Raw genomic sequence first — 13,099 nt, forward strand, 5'->3', positions numbered from 1 at the left:
TTTAATTTTAATTTAGAATATCTAGACATTTTAATGGTTTTGACTCTATTTCTCATATAGCTTTGTCGTTTTGGTTTTGAAATTTTGTTGTTTGCAGTGCACGGTGTGGAGTATGTATTCTCAGGGCTCACGAGTCTCATCGACAGAGGGGTATTCGAAGGGGAACCAAAGAGGTGTGAAGAGTTTAGATTCAGGAAGACAATACTGATTGGGAAGACAGATATGGGGATGAACGAAGTGAGAGTGGTCATTTTTTAAGATGTTTAAGGAAAGATTTGCATTAAGAATGAAGTTTAAGAGTCATTTTTTAAGATGTTTCACCGATTATAATAGCATGTAAATAATTCATGAAAATTAATAAAAAAATAATTTCTTTTTATATTTTCTTATTTTTTTATTTTGATTTTTTTTAATTTGACAAAGGAATAGGCCACGCTTTGAAAGCATGGCAAAAGGTTCTAGCTGGTAAGCCATGCTTTGAAAGCGTGGCGATATCTCACGTATGGTCATGCTTTAAAAGCGTGGCCATAACTCTCACATACAGCCATGCTTTTAAAGTGTGGCCTTATCTCTCACATACGGCCACACTTTTATGCATGGCAATCTGTAAAAGCGTGGCAAAAAATAAAGCGTGGTAATAGGTCACCAAAAGTTTGGCGATTGAGCAACCGGTACCCTTGTAGATGTGACCCTTTCAAAAGCGTGTCCGTAGTTCAAAAAGCGTGGCAAAAAGCTATCTCCGCACCTTTTTCAACTTTTTGCCACGCTTTAAAAGCATGGAAATAAAGCTGTTTTCTTGTAGCGATATTCACACCTACTATACTTTATTATTATAAATCTTTTTAATTATGCAATAACCAAAGTTAGGGAAAACGATAGATCAGTTTGTGCAAGGTATTTAATGAGGCAGAGAGGTTACTCTGTGTAATATCCTACCACACAGAACATTAAGCTCGAGTCGTAAAGCAGAGGTGGCAAGGTATTACAAGCTCTAAAAGAAAAGACGTATATAGATATAGTTGAAGGAAATACGTATCTATGAGCCTTGAAGAAAAGAAACTTAAGCAAAACAGCAAAACGAAAAACGCAAGGTACGAAGATTGAAATGAGAAGAAAGTTATATGTACATATATAGGTCAGAATTCCAAAATATAGATAATCAAGTTCTTAACTCGACCTGCGAAGCAAAGGTCGGCCAAAGTATACATATACATATATATACAACCCAAAATTATCCCAGAAACATAAACAGAACACTTGTCTCTCCAAAAGTCCACTCTAAAAGGCCAAATACAAATATGTATATGTGGAGAGTCTATATACACAAATACATAACTAAAAAAAATAAGACATAAAATTCCCAATGACTCCAACTTCGCTTGCACAGGAACTTCTGAAACTCAGCGAGCTGTCTTCAATCCTGCATCTATAAAGCAGCAATATTGTATGGAATGAAAACCAGAGGTTCTCAGTATAGTTATGGTGCCCACATACATAATATATAAGGTCCCAGGAAAGCTAGAGGCATTCCTAGAACTTTGACACTCAGATTTAAATCTTGAAGACATAATAAAACCAGAATTCAGGTGAGTTATTTAAGGTACTCAGGCTCTAAATGAATTTACCCTAACACCTCACTTTCTCTGTCTATTCTAACGATTCAAAACTCTGTGAAACAACCTTTAATGTCAACTCTACCAGCATGAGGGAAATAAGGGGTAAGAACTGAGGAGTTCTTAGTAGGATTGGGGTTAGAAGTTAAGTTCATTTTATATATACTTGGTCAGTAATAAAAGTCAACAAGGTACCATCCAATTTAACAATTAAAACACAAAATTTAAACAGTCATTTAGCACACCCACAGTCACAGAAGACACACTCACAAATAAATATGCGCAAACATGTATGATGCATGTCTATCCCTAGTGCAGGTAATGAGCTCATATGCCGGTTTCAACCCCCACCCGACGCAATCTAACTCGCAAGTCTGATAAGGCATTCCGGTGGCATAACCTCTGTAAGTTTTTACTTCTCGTAGGTGCTGATTCTCCAGCTGAAGTATGTCGAACATGACCTCTGCAAGTACTTGCAGACGTTGATTCTCCAGTAGAAGCATGTGACCCCTTCTCCTAGAAGCTATTCCATATTTACGGGTGTCCTCGCACAATCATTCACATACAAAGTGCACGGCTTATTAACATTTATCCTTCGGCACCATAACTATACTTTCATCATCCTCTCGTATCCTTCCCATAATCACATGTGCCGATTTATCTTTTCTTCAGTATTTTGATTATCAAGATAAATAAATCAAATTATCTTTGCACTATTCTCTCATCTTTCACTAAATATCTTATGGAAAAGAATCACAAGGTTCTTTAATTAAGTCGGTGTTCTCTAAAGCTTTTAAGATTACTCTATTATTGAATTATATTCCGACTTAACTCAGCAACCTTTGTTTGAGTTTGAGCTTCAGTGCTATAACTTCTGTAAGCAACCTCTGTCTTACAGGTGTGACTCTCTTGAATCGATATATGCAAATATAACCTTTATAAGCAACCTCGGTCTTACAGGTAAGGATCTCTCTAGCTAATGTATGTATTGATAACCTCTGTAAGCAACCTCTGTCTTAGAGGTGCGACCATCCCCTGGATTGGCCGATGTATCTCTGGAAAGCAAATCTCGGCTGACTCACCACCATATCTCTGCTTACCTCATTTTCTTTTTGTTCTTTTTTTCTTCTCTTTCTTATCATTCCACAATATAAATTATCTTTGCATTATTCCCTCACCTTTTCCTAAGTGTCTTCTGGAAAGAGAATCAAATATTCGTAATTTAGATTTGTTTTTCTAAAGCTTTTAGGACAGTTCTCTGCTTACCCTCTTAGTAAATAAAATAATATCTTTACTAGTTATCATTCTTAATAAAATAATAACAATAATATAAATAAGATAATTTAAATGGCAAATAAATAATATTTATATTTTTTTCTTAAAAACTTAGCTTTTTAAAGCTTTTATTCCTAAACTCTTATTATCTATGTTTTAAACCTCAAATTTTTAAATATTTTATTTTTAACCCAACATTTTTATAAAATTATATTTAAAATCTCACTTATCTCAGTATTTATAAAAGTAACCCTAAATTTTTATAAAATACCCATTTCACTCCTGTACTTTATTTATTACCCAAAATACTTGAAAACTTATATCATTACAAATTGTACCTCGATTTTTATATACAAATACAATGTTACCTTCCAAAAATAAAGTTCAAATACTAATCTTCGTATTATACCAAAACCAAAACCCTCAACCTTTTTTGTTCAGAATTTTAGATTTCTTTGTTCAAACTTGAGCTTATTTGTTAAAATTAGAAGTACTTAGATTCTAAGTTTAATTTGCATTAAACCTATCATACAACTTCTGCACCACTACATTTTTTCAATCATTTTCACACGATACTCCTCATATTTGAAAACTAAACATGTCAAATCTTTCTATTTTTCTTTGACATGTTTAAAAGAGAAGTTTGTATGAATCTTTTTCATCTTATATTAATTTTCAAGGAAAATTTTTTTTAAAGTGGGTAGAATGTAACGACCCGCATTTTTGAAAAATTAAAATATAAATGAGTTATAATTTATTTTATTTGATTGGACTTCCTTATTTTTAGAAATTATTTTATTAAAAATAATTAAATTAATTTTATAACTATTTGAGCTAAATTAAATTTAGATTTTGGTATATATTTTTGTTATGATAAAATATTTTGCATAATTGAAACTATAATTTTAGTAATTTATAAGTAATGAAAATTATACAGATATATATACTTTAATTTCACTACAAGAGGCGCGGGACTTAGCAGCCCCAAATGGCCGGCCGTTGTCCCCAGCCGCCCCAAATTGGTCGATTTGTGGCGAATCTTGCTGCGAAATTTGGAGCCGCTCCAAATTAATTGAACCGAGGCGGTAATCGGCCCTCACCGCAGCAAATAACTATGGGGGGAAAGGGGTTTTGCCTCACTAATGAAATACCCAGACCAAATTAATTTTGCGCTATAACCTTCAAGTATTTGGCGCGAGAACCCTTCCTCAGAGCCAAGGTATAGCAATCACTAGTCTCCTTCCCCGCCGTCCTTACCCTTCCCTCTGTCAGATCCAACTGAGTCAGCTTCATCATTCTGTGTAGGTCAACAGGCTCCTCCCTCAGTCGTGTAGCTCCCGTGCACGAAGGTGAAGTAGAAGGGGTCGTCCGAGTTTTCTCCTTCTGCCGTGCATGTGTGTGACGTCGTCGGCGTCATCCCAATCCATCCGTCCCTATGTCATCCTTGGCAGGCTTCACCCCTTTGGTGGTGCTTCGCGTTGCCGATTGCAATAGACTCCCCTCTCAGTGGTATGTTCCTCTCTCTCATCCCAATTTAAGTTTCGGGGCTGTTGAAAAAACTATTCTTGCATCAATTTAATCTTTATGCTTTCTAAATTTTGGTTTGAACAACGTATTTTGATTAATTTTGGCCAAATTTTTCTTCAATTTAACAATCAGATTGAATTTTTCCCTAATATCTGAACCCCTGAGTCTTGATCTGTTTTTAGGAGTTAGTTGATTTCCTAGTTAAATGCTGAAATAACCTGCTTGCTTTACGTAGAACCTGTGATTGCTTTCTTTCTTATCAAGACTCATGCACTTTTATATTTTCTTTTATTTTACTTTTCTCGTTTTTCATTCCCCGAAAGTCTGATATTGTAATCTCTGCACATTGTTGTGGAGGATGATTACTCTTAGCTTGGGACTTAATTTCATAGATTCGCAAATGTAAGATATTTTGATTTAATTATGATATAATATTTGTTTATTTTGATTATCTACGATGGTGGCTGGAGATATATGAATGACTGGTTGGTGTTCTGTTCACGTTATCAATCGGCGATAATTTTGTAATAACATGGGGATCGGGTCAAGTTCTTTTTTATTCGAAATTTTTATATGAGTTTTAATTTGAGCTAACTACAATAGAATATTATCTTTTAGAATCAAAGTAGAACAACTGACATAGTATTAATGAAATTATATTTTCTAGTGTTGATTAATAAGACTCTGAATAGTCTTCATCATTAGAAGTTGGAGATGTTTGTGTTTTTGAGCTCATCAATGAAAAAGATCTGTTTGATGTTCATATTTGTAGAGCCCAATGCTAGGATAATGTATTATAACTTCAGGAACTAAGAGCTCATAATTCTTAAATAAGGTTAATTTCGCGAAAATGTATCACCTTTTTTTCCTTTTCTATTGAATCAAACTTTTATATTTGGTTTGGACCAGTTATATATATGTATGAACTAAGTATTTTAATTTTATTTCTTGTTTTGTCACTTCATGATTAAATTATTATCTTGTCAAAGTGAAAGACATTATTGCGTTTCATATAAAGATAAGAAAAAGTGAGGCAGAATTTTTCATAGATTTGATTCAAAATTGTAAAATTTGAACAAATTAGAGAGGTTAAGAATTTTTTTAACATAATTTTTGAGTCTTTTCCACATTTAAGAACCTTATTGATACATTAAAGATAAAACCATTTTTAACTACCACTAGCACTTAATCCTCTATAACTTTCGTTGCTGTCATCTTCTTTCGCTTTTTCAATTAACTTGTCTTCTTACCAGAGACTGTAACTGTGTCTATGAACAAGAAGAACATCCATGGCTTCCTCTAGTTTCCAAAGAAACAAGCATTCTCCTTCCTCTGTGATCTATTTTGAATGTTTATTTTCCATATGGCAAATTGGTTCATTTTTAATTATCTCATATAATCAATTGTTTTAAACAATTATACAAATAAAATTATTAAAATAAACTTAATTTTTCAACATTTCTAATCATTCTTGGCCTATATTGCTAATCTAGCTGCCCAATGCAAGAAACTATTGATCAGCTTCATGTACCAATGAATTATGTTTTACTCATACTAGCTGCACTTTCCCAAATTCTTATAACCAAATCACAGAATGACAGTTCAGAGCATATTAGGAACACATTAGTGATAAACGGAAGTATTCAACGCACCAACTTAAAATTAGATTTTGTCATGTTCATATTATGATGCGGTACAGATTACAACAAATGGAAACTTACACTAAGACATCAACTACAACATCTAATACTATAATAACGTAGTCACTATAAAAATAATCATCACGGTGTACCATACACTTGGGTGGAGTCATACTGATAAGTAGGCTGAGGGGACAATGTCTTGCCATATGCAGCGGGAGCACTCGCTTGTAATTGACTCATTAGTGAGGTTGTAATTCAAATTGGTTCACTTTAATCCTTTTCTTCTTGATTTGGTACCAATTTACTGTTTTGTTTTGTGTTAGTGATCTTACTCGTACCTAGCCTCCCTGTGGTAGCTTTTCTTCTTCCCAGGTTTGCCTATTGAATCGCTTTTAGTAATTCCACTTAGTTATTGGACAAAACAGGTTTATTTTATTGCCATGGTGTCATTTGCCATTTCATTCTTGGTGGTATATTTAGGAGGTTTGTTTATGAATCTTTATTTACCTTCATCCTGTTTAATATGGCTATGCAGCCCACATCTATTCATAACATATATTTTCAATTTTAATTACATGTAAAACCGCATCAGTTGAAAGGGTTTATTCCTTTCACTAAAGCTGGTTAATTATGAGACTTTAAAAACATTTGCAGTGTTTAGGGTTTGAACATTTGTGTACGCTTGATATTTTTATATTCCCCCCTTTTGATGAGCATGGAGTTATATGAGATGTTATATATATGTATGAACTAAGTATTTTAATTTTATTTCTTGTTTTGTCACTTCATGATTAAATTATTATCTTCTCAAAGTGAAAGACAAGGTTGCATTTCGTATAAGGATAAGAAAAAGTGAGGCAGAATTTTTCATGGATTTGATTCAAAATTGTAAAATTTGAACAAATTGGAGAGGTTAAGAATTTTTTTAACATAATTTTTGAGTCTTTTCTACATTTAAGAACCTTATTGATACATTAAAGATAAAACTATTTTTAACTACCACTAGCACTTAATCCTCTATAACTTCCGTTGTTGTCATCTTCTTTCGGTTTTTCAATTAACTTGTCTTCTTACCAGAGATTGTAACTGTGTCTATAAACAAGAAGAACATCCATGGCTTCCTCTAGTTTCCAAAGAAACAAGCATTCTCCTTCCTCTGTGATATGTTTTTTATGTTTATTTTCCATGGTTTTAATCTCAAGATCTCTCATCAGCTTATCAATATCTTGGTTACCATTGTTCAATGTTTTCTCTAATTCTCGGAGTTAAATTCTGACTTTCTCTGAACTTAATTTGTTTGCATTGAATCAGGTTCTCTGACGAGTGGGTATATCGGAGCTCTTGAATAATTTACTTGGGGTGTATTCCTGTACCTGCAACCATGACAGGTATTATCAATGGAGTAGAACCAATAAGTGTTGCACAAAGTCTTTTTGTGAATTTATTAAGTATTCATTTTTAATCCAAAGACTTGTAAATTAATGGCAAACCACTCCACATATCTATTTGTTCTATTTCATCCCTGTGCCATGTGAACTTTTGGTGTCAAAAGCATTTAAGGAACGATCTTCTCCCTCGTATGTTCTAATTTTCTCCCCCAATTTAGTGAGCAGATTTGATTTTTTTTCCCAATTTCTGAACCCCTGAGTTTTCATATGTTTGTGCTTAGTGCAATTTCATATTCGAATCCAGTTTTGCATTTTGAATTTGGATTAAACTAATGTACTTCCTGCATGACTGTGTGGTTGACTAAATTAAGTAGAATCCACTTTTAGTAAGCAAGAATATCTGCCATTTTTGTGTTTCTATGTTCCAGGTTTGCTCCTCTATTCAAATTATGAACCTTCCAAAAATAGCTCTATTTTCATAAAGTTGTGCATAGAGCAACCCTTCTGAAATAGAAACCTAATTATTCTGCTGTTTGTTAGAAAGACCGAGTTGAATTGACTAAGTTAGAAATCACATTAGTTTTCGATTGGATTGAATTTTACCAATTTAAAGTGATGGAATAATGTAGTGTAAGAGACACACTTCCTTGTGACTAGGGCAAAATAATTCAGCATGCTATGTTTTGCTTAATTAATCAATGATAGGGATATATTAAAATGAAGGATATCACAACCAACTTCTAAAATTATAATAACTGAAAGAAAGAAATAGAACATGATAAAAATAAATCGTTGGGAGATGGATCATAATTATAATAAACCGGATAGTAGCAATAAGGAGCAGATGGTGGAGCAGAAGGAGTAGTAGTGTAATAGCAAACACAGTCATTATTATTTTGCTTGCATTTGTTGTCATCTTTCTCCTTCAATTCTGGTATACAACTGTAGTTGTTGTCGCTTTTACAGTTATATGAATTAGTATTTATGCTGTTAAACCATTTTTGTCTGATTTCTAATTACCAAATCAAACTAGTCAGTTTTGTCTGATTTTTAGAACCATATGTAATAATTTGGATTTTTCTAAGAATTATGATGTTTCTGAGAATTTTTGGCTTTTCTTGTCTTCATGGTAGACCAAGTGAAAGTGACTTGTACATTACTGCAAAAGATTTTATCTTCTTTTCTATTATTAGAACAATTGATAACAAGTTAATGAAATTTATATAACCCAAAAACCGTACCTCTGACTTAGTGATGTGCATTAAGTCTGTTTTCTTAATTTATTGTATTTTATTTTTCTATTTCAAAGGCCAATGATTAGTTTAGTATTAGCCAGACTCTAGTCTTCGCTAATGACTTGCACCTATAAAACTGGTCAAAATTAGCTGTAACAATTATTTTTTGATTAGATGTTTAATGTGGTTAAATGTTCATGTTCATTGATACTCAAAAATCTAATTTCTAGGTTAATGTGATTTTTGTTAATTTCTCATAATGTGGGCATTTGTTTATTTTTTGATGATATAAATCACCCTTATTTTTCTTTTTCCATTTTCAAAGGAAACAACGAAACAAAGAGTTTTGTTTTTCATTGTTCTACATTTATCACAATCCAATTGCATCTTTATGGTTATTTTTGGCTGCACAAGAATAAATATATTTATAGTTACTTTCACATGCATGTGATCACATATGACACTTCCATTATATAATGTTATGGGGATATTAACCACATATATATAGCTAGCTAATTACTACAAAATTAGAAGCTTTATGTGCAAATTTAAGGTTTAAAGTGGTCCTGCACACTTTATTCAAGGCCAAGTAGTTATAAAGCATTATTAATTACAAGTATATTAATTATTAAATGTTAAATTGATTTATTTTTAATTTAACTAATACATTATATTGTAATACTATATTAATTTCTCATTTTATTATTTCTCACATTAATATAATATTTCTCTTTTTTCTTTTTCTTTTTTAAGAAAAGAATTTTATTTTTCATTTCAAATATTTGGCATTGGACCCAGAGTTTCTTTCTTCCAGTAATTTTATTTGAAATTACAGAATTTTTCAATGAGTAAGCAAATTTCTCATCTTTTTCTGTTAGCTGTGTATTATCCTGGACTAGTAAATGTGTGTTTTATTACTCGGTTTAACCGTCAATCTCCCATTCTATATCAAGTGTTAATTAGTCACTTTTTTCTCGTGGTCTGACTTTGTTTTATGATTTGTCGCCGTTCTATTTTTTCATTAAACTAGCTATCGATAAGAGTTGGATTTCAAAGTCTTGAGTTGGTGCAGAATATAGGAACGGTTTGACCAGATTCATAGATTTTGCATTTGCCAATGCATCATCTGATGGGATGATACGTTGTCCATGTCCGAAGTGTGGCTTCCACCTCTTACAAAACAGAGAGGATGCGTTTGATCACTTGGTGATCAACCCTTTCCCGTCTACTTACAAATTTTGGATCCATCATGGTGAGAGACGCGGGGTCGAGCGCTCTTGTGACGTACAAGAAGATCAATCTGAACAACATTTCAATGCCCCGATGCTTGATATGGTCCACGATGCATTCAACCTCTCAGGACTTCCCGGTCCCGAAGAAGACTCGGAGAATGAACCTGACAGCAGCGCTATGGATAAGTTGCCTTACTTATACAATGAACCTAGTCGAGAGACCCGCAACTTTCACGACCTACTCGAAGATGTGGAGCAGGAGTTATACCTAGGATGTTCAAAGTTCTCTAAGTTGTCTTTCTTGGTGAGGCTCTATCACATTAAGTCCATGTGCGGAGTGAGCGATAAGGCCTTCAGAATGATATTGGAGTTGCTCGCAAACGCCTTTGAGCATGCCCGGATTCCATCTACTGTGCACGATGCCAAAAAAGTCATAAGAAAACTCGGTCTTGCGTACAAGAAGATAGATGCATGTCCAAATGACTGCATGCTATACCATGGCAACGACCAAGAGCTGACCAAATGCAAGCAGTGTGGGACATCGAGATGGAAGCATAAGACTAAGAAGAACTCTAGGGTGAGGATCAAGATGGTTGTCAAGAAGAACGGCAAACCACAAGCGGCAAAGATTCTTCGTTACTTCCCCCTTATTCCATGATTGCAGAGGTTATATATGTCTAGTAAGACAGTCGTTGACATGCTGTGGCATAAGAGAGGTCCTAACTCTGATGGTATGTATAGGCATCCAAGGGACGTCGAGGCATGGAAGTCATTTGACGTACGATATCCCAACTTTTCTCGTGATCCGTATAGTGTTTGCCTAGCATTAGCTAGCGATGGCTTTAACCCTTTTGGGAACATGAGCTCGAAGTACTTAATTTGGCCAGTGGTTCTTATCCCATATAGCATGCCACCTTGGATTTGCATGAAACCCACTTCGTTCATCCTCTCTATGATTATTGCTGGTCCTAAAATGCTTGGAAATGACATAGATTTGTACCTAGAGACGTTGATCAATGAGTTGAAGCAATTATGGAGGGGTGTTGAAACTTATGATGCAGTCGAGAAAAAAACCTTCAAGATGCATGCTGCATTGATGTGGACAATCAGTGATTTTCTAGGCTTGGGTAACTTATCTGGGTAGAACACGTACGGTGGGAGAGCCTATTGAAGAACTGAAGATTGATGGTTTAGAAGTTATAGTAAACTCTCGTTGTAAGTATAGTTACTAAACCAAGCAATCAACCTTTCTTACAAACGTTTTGGTTGTCACAAGTAACAAACCCCTAAATAAATTAGGTATCGGGTCGTCTTTTTAAGGAATTGCAGGGAGGTATGTTCTTATTATTGGCTATGAAAAAGGTAAAATTGGGGGTTTTGGAAATAAGAAAGAAATATGACAAGTAATTCAAATGACAATTAAAATAAATAAATAACTGTAAAATAAACTCTTGGCAAGGTATGAGAAATAAGAAGTCATATCCTAGTTATCCTTATCAATTATGATGAGAATTGGATTTTTCTCCCACTTTGTTAACCTCTAACTATGAAGGTAAGTTAAGTGGATGAATTAATTCGAATCTTCAAATTCCAGTCTTTCCTTGGAAAAAGTTAGAATTATTGGATCTCGAATTAATTCTTGAAGAATTCCAATTTTGAGTCAACAATGAGTTTGATAACTCAAGAGTTACCAATTAATCAACCAAAGCCAAAAGGGAATAAAATCTACTTGAATGAAAATAATTTGGATAGAGCACAAGCATCAATAACATAAATTAGAGAAACCAATCATAAGTCTGAAATACCTCAAATTATATTTAAATAGAAGGTTAGATTGAACATAGAAATCCAGAAGCCAAATTGGCAACATCAAATAATCAACTAAAGTGATAAATAAAAGTAGAAAATAAATTAAAGTAACATTGAACCTGTGATGAAGAAGTTAAAATCCTAATCCTAATCCTAATCCTAAATCCTAAGAGAGAGGAGAGAACCTCTCTCTCTAAAAACTACATCTAAAACCTAAAATTGTGAATTATGAAAAGCCTGATAAGTCTCTGCATGTTCCCTGACTTTAATCTGTGTTTCTGGGCCGAAAACTGGGTTGAAATGTGGCCCAGAATCTCTGAAAGTGACTTTTGTAATTCTGCAGATCGCGCATGTCACGCGTCCGCGTCGTCCACGCGCTCGCGTCACTTAGCATTTCTCGTACTACACGTGCGCGTCGTCCACGCTTTCGCGTCGTTCGTGCAGCTTCCAATCTGCGCGGTCGCATCTGGCATGCGAACGCGTCACTCTAATTTCTTCCATTTCGCGCGGTCGCGTGAGCCATACGACCGTGTGACTTTTCGCTGATCATCTCCTCAATTCTTTGTATTCCTTCCATCTTTGCACACTTCCTCTTCATTCTCTAAGCCATTCCTACTCTATGAAGCCTGAAACACTTAACACACAGATCAAGGCATCGAATGGTAATAAGAGAGGATTAAGATTGGCTAAATTAAGACCAAAGAAGCATGTTTTCAATCATAGAACTAAATTAGGAAAGAATTGTAAAATCATGCAAATCCTATGAATAAGTTGGTGAAAAGCTTGATAAAATCACTCAATTGAATACAATATAAACCATAAAATAGTGGTTTATCAACCTCCCCACACTTAAACATTAGCATGTCCTCATGCTAAACTCAAGGAGACCAAATAAATGAGTAGGGAAAGCCAAGACTCATGCAATGCAACCTATGAATGTGAATGCAACTATATGCTAGAATGATTCTACCTACTTGTTGAAAAAGTAAATAAATCCTTCAAGAATAAATATGAACTGGATTTCACTAATTCAAATCACAAAATACAATATAAATAAGTTGCAAGAAGAAGATAGCTCATGAAAGCAGGGAACATAGAATTAAGCACTGAACCCTTACTCGTAGTGTATATCACTCTAATCTCTCAGGTGTCTAGGGTCAATCACTCTATTCTTCCTTAATCATGCTTTCTAAACTTTGTTCTTCATCTAATAATTCAATAAATATTTAATGTATACATACAAACATCATGATGTCTTTTTCAAGGTTGTAATGGGGCTAAGGTAAGGGTAAGGGTATATATATAAGGCTAAGTGAGCTAAATAATTGAACCCATGATTAGTCTAAGATCTCACCTAATATATACATACTTTATACA

The sequence above is a fragment of the Arachis stenosperma genome, chromosome 9 (genome assembly GCF_014773155.1).
Source record: "Arachis stenosperma cultivar V10309 chromosome 9, arast.V10309.gnm1.PFL2, whole genome shotgun sequence".
NCBI lineage: Eukaryota > Viridiplantae > Streptophyta > Magnoliopsida > Fabales > Fabaceae > Arachis > Arachis stenosperma.